The sequence below is a fragment of the Dipodomys ordii genome, unplaced genomic scaffold, assembly GCF_000151885.1.
Source record: "Dipodomys ordii isolate 6190 unplaced genomic scaffold, Dord_2.0 Scaffold93, whole genome shotgun sequence".
Lineage (NCBI taxonomy): Eukaryota > Metazoa > Chordata > Mammalia > Rodentia > Heteromyidae > Dipodomys > Dipodomys ordii.
In genome coordinates, this window is record NW_012267309.1 from 4,991,583 (window position 1) to 4,996,997 (window position 5,415).

Genomic DNA, 5,415 nt, shown 5'->3' on the forward strand with positions numbered 1-5,415 from the left:
ATCAAGAAAATGTGGTATATATACACAATGGAATTCTATGCCTCCATCAGAAAGAATGACATTGCCCCATTTGTTAGGAAATGGAAAGACTTGGAAAAATTATATTAATTGAAGTAAGCCAAGCCCAAAGAAACATAGGTCCCATGGTTTCCCTTATGTGCAATAATTAGTATATGTCTGAGACAAGCGGAAAAGGTCAGATAAGTTGAAGTTAGGTGAAATGAACCCCAAGATAAGTATTCAAATGGTTTTTTCTTTCTTGTGATTGTTTCTAACATGTTTATGAGATGATTTCTTTGTTGCTTTGTATGTCCCTCCCCCATGGTATAACCCCTGCTTTCAACATATTTGATGTTGGTATAATTTGTGGAGGGGAAGGGAAAAAACAAATTGTTTTAATAGGGATACAGGTGGACCTATTGCAACAATGAGATGTACAAGTCGTTATGTCGAAAAACAAATTTTAGGTATTTCTTTAGACGTATGTGTGCCAGAGTTTAGAAAAAAGTTTTCTATGAAGTGCAGGGAGATACCTTTTTGGTCAAGCTTTTAGGTATCCATTGTCCTAGCAAATTTCAAGATATCCACCATGAATGGGGTCAAAGCCACTCAACATAATACCAGGAATAGAAGATCAAACACTGAGCTCACACAGAGGTTGTACAATTATTGGAATAGTAGTGAATGCATAGTTCCCTGAGTTTTCATTGTTCTGTAGCACAAAATGAACATGGAGGATTTCTTTGTTCAAAACTTGGACGTATTAATTATAAACTTAGCTTAAGAGAAAGAGATAGGGCTTGGTTTCTTATTAAATTAAAAAAAGCAAATATAAAGTGAGAAATATTGGGATTCAGGAACATGCTAGGGAAGATACATATGAGAGACAAACTCTGTATACTGAGGATGCCTGCCAGCAGTGCTAAAACCAGCCAAGGTCCTTATCTCTGTGGGCTGGCTCAGTGGAGTTCAGCCAACTTTCTCCTAAGCTTCCAAAGGGAGAGGATAACCCCCCAACACCATCTGGAATTTTCTCCCATTGATACTCATCCTAAGAAAAAGAAGAGACTCCTGCACCAACCCTTCCAGTTCTAAAGTACTGTATTGTTCATTTTTCCTAACAGAAATAGATTGATAAATCTATATTGACTTATGAATGGTGAGTAACCAATGGCTTCAATGGAAAGTTGGAAGGGATACACTAAAAAACAACAACCTGTCACCATATAGTCAATCACTTATGCTTGTACGTACATGGCTCCCTTATTTACATCCGTCAGTCAGTCAATTTATTCTGTCCCTCTGGAGCAACCTGACTCATATATCAAGGACCCATGGATAGCCAAAGTACTTGCTGAAGCTATATTTGATAGCTAATTAATTAAGTATGGCTCTTTTTCTTCAGCAGTTTATACTGCTAGAGGGAGACCTGGCATCTCATGGACTCTGCTTTTCTATATAGAGTGCCTGACCTCTTAGTTAAGAACAAAAATCCACATGGAGAAGTCCTGATGAAAAAGGATTTCTTCTTACATTTCCCATCAAATGCACTTTTACAGAGCATGGCTGGTCCTCAAGGAAATGGAAAAACTTCTCAAAATATCTGTTTCTCTCTTTTTTGGGGGGGGGGTCTGGTCGTGGGGCCTGAACTCTGGGCCTGGGCGCTGTCCCTCAGCTCTTCAGCTCAAGGCTAGCGCTCTACCACTTGAGCCACAGCGCCACTTCCGGCATTTTTTCTTTTTGCTTATGTGGTGCTGAGGAATCAAACCTAGGGCCTCAGGCATGCAAGGCAAGCGCTCTACCACTGAGCCACCTTCCCAGCCCCTGTTTCTCTTTTTTAATCCTCAGAGTCATTTTATTTTATTTTATTTATTTCTGCAAGTCCTGGAGATTGAACTCTAGGCATTGTCTCTGAAATTCTTTTGCTCAAGGCTAACACTCTACCACTTGAGCCATAGCACCACTTCTGGATTTTTCTGTTTATGTTGTATTGAGGAATTGAACTCAGGGCTTCACGCATGCTAGGTAAGCACTCTACCACTAAGCCCCATTCCCAGACCTCCTCACAGTCTTCAACCTCTCTCTCTCTCTCTCTCTCTCTCTCTCTCTCTTTCTCTCAATCTCTCTCTCTTGATGGCCCATGATAACCAAACTAAATGACCCCCGAAGATATATTCATTATGATACATTCTGGATCCATGGTCCATCTGCATTATGCTTCTTTTGTAGATTTTCTGCTTTCTCCATCCTTCTCCATAAGTATCAATTCAAAGTGGCCCCTGTCATGCCTATGTCATAGCCTGGATGTCTGTTTCCAATACAGAGGACACTATTAGGTCCATTAATTCCCATATGGCTTAGGATCAAGATTTTTTAGTTTGTCGTATGGAGATGTCAGGAAAAGCAAGCAGAAGTGAAATAGTGATTATCTATAATGTCATAAATTATTTTCAAGCCTCCTGTTACTATAAAATCTCTAACTATTTCTAGATTTTCTTAAATTAATAATTACATAGCTAGCTGACTTCTCTATGGTCCAGTATAAAAGATGATCCTCTATAGAGCACCTTTCAATACATCTTTTGTGCAGCTTCATCTTCCCAACACTGTGCCCTGCTTTGTGCTCCTTTACTGCTCAGTGGCTTCCTCATGAGACTACACTGAAATGTAGGCCTCAGGTATTTATCAAAGTAATGTTCCACTGGTGGCAATGGGTAATGGTGAGGCAGATGGTGATAGATCAAGGCCAGCACTCAGAAGTTTAGTCACATTACCACAGCCTTCCCCATCCCTGGGAGTTTTAGGTTACCAGTAGGTAAGCACTTAAAAAACGATGGCTCATGATAACCAAACTAAATGACCCTGAAGATATATTCATTATGATACATTCTGGGATCATGCTCTGTGTTATTTACTTTCTTGTGCTACCTCTCTCTCCCTCCCTCCCTCCCTCCCCCCTCCCTCTGTTATCCTGGTATGACTATTTTTTTTTTGGTCTGACTATTCTTAATGTTAATGGCTGCGAGCATGTGTAGGCAGCATGCTGAGAAGGTGTCAGATGAGGCTAGTTTAGCTGGCAGCTTGCCACCAGGGAGATTCTGCTGAAGCCTGAACCCTACTGTATGTCATATTGGAATCAAGCCTCCTATTGCTGAAAATCACAGTGCCTCTGATCTCAGCACTATCAGATAAGCTGCCAGAAAATAACATCTTAGATATTTATTTAACAGGAGGCAGGGGCATTGATAGAACTGCCTTGCTTTGAAAATTCCTATAAGAAGGCAGAGCTGAACAGACGAATGACAAGACTAAGGAAGAAGCACCAGAGAGATCGATGCTACAAGTATGGCCAAAACAAAGGATGTAAGGATCTTTGAAATGTATTTGCTTTTAAGAGCATTAAACAAACACATGACAGGGACTCCAGATCTCCTCATTATTTTCTGGTTTCTATACTCACACACATGCACCGTGCAAAAAAGAAAAGCATCTTCAACATAAGAAAAAAGAGAAAGAATGATTATACAAAAGCATAGAAGTGTTCTGCAAATTATCTTGGCTTCTACTTGCCCTTAGTACCAGAAATTGGGCTGGTTCTTGAGATGCAAAGGTCATTCATATGAAGTTCACTCTATACTAGCTAGAGGACAGCAGTTGTGATACTGCACTATATGGAACTCTCAACAGCTGATTCCCCCTCTTTGATCTTGAGGGCCTTCTTCCAGGCCTGCTCCCATTATCTCATATACAACTCAATGAAAAAGCTTTGGGGTCCTCTTCTCTTCTTCCACATTACACATCACTTCAATGTTGTCACATCTAGTAGCATATCCATCATATTTTCTCCTTACTCACAGATCTCCCTTTGGCATGTCTGGAATCTGAACTTTATGGTCTTGTTCAAGACCCTCCTTCATAGAACATCTTCCAATATGTCCATATATCCAGTCTCAGCTGCTCTCCCATGTCCTTGGCAGCTTCTAGTGGGGCCCATCTGAATAGTGCACTTATTATAAAGAGTGAGACATTAACTTTCCCATCCTGAAATGCTGACGTTTTCTCCAGCTTTTTTGACTGAATCTCCTTGCTGTTTTCCTATTCTACTTAGTGCGCGAAATTTAAGCTTACACTGATAAAGACATCTGGAGGGCAGAGGGATTATTTATTGCAAAGAAGTGAGGTAAATATTGATATTATTGAAAGCTGTTGATATCTATTGGTATAATGTTGCAGGAAGATATTGTTTATATTTCTCTTTATATTGCTATTGTAAAGGTGACGTACAGAAGGGTTACAGTTACATACGTCAAGTAATGAGTACATTTCTTTTTGAACAGTGTCACCTCTTCCCTCACTTTCTTCCAGGTGTTCCATCCCCCATAAGTTGCCTAGGTCATTCATTTTCAGCATAGTGTCTAGTGAGTAGCATTGTTGCATTTGTTCACCCTATGTCCCACCATTTCTGTGCTCCTACCACTCGCTCCAAAACAGATAACTTACAAGCAAAAGGTGCAGAAAACAAAAACAGCAACAACAAAAGGGGAAAAAGAACCAAAAATAAAACAAACTAGAAAAAAACCCCTTTGTTTCCATTTCTTGGAGTTCATTTCTAGAAGTACCATTGTATATGAGTATATGCACATAGCTATTGAGCCTTTGTAATCCTCCCCTAAGATTATCTTCCTTGGTCTCACTGTGTGAATGTCTAAAGTCCTGTGTAATTTATCATGTCTTGTGTGTTGTTTGTCTTTTACCATCTAGTGTGTTTACTTGTAGATTTATAGGCAAATTCTAGTTATAACAAATGAAGGAAATCATGCAACCTGTGTTTCTTTTGGTCTGGCTTTCTTTGCTTAATAAATTTTTTCCAAGTCTTTCCATTTCCTTACAAATGGAGCAATATCATTCTTTCTGACTGAAGCATAGAATTCCGTTGTGTATCCAAACCTCATTTTCTTGATTCATTATCCACTAAGGGGTATTCAGGTTGATTCCATATCTTGGCTATGGTAAACAATACTGCAATGAACACGACTGTGCTGATAGCTTCATTGTGGCCTTGTTTGTGGTCTATAGAACAAATTCCCAGGAGTAGAATTGCTGGGTCATAGGAAGCTCTATGTTTAGTCTTTTGAGGAACCTGCCTACTGCTTTTCAGAGTGGATGAACAAGTTTACATTTCCTGTAGTAACATTCTGTTTTGAACATACCCTGACCAGCACCTGTTATGATAAGTTTTCTTGAAAAATGATCATCTACCTGGGATGAGGTAGAATCTCAAAGCTTTTTGATTTGCATTTCTTTTATGGACAGAGATGTTGAACATTTCTTCATGTATCTATTGGACATTCTTACCTCTTCTTCTTCTGAGAAGTCTTTCTTTAAGTCTTAGGCCATTTATTAATTGGGCAGTTG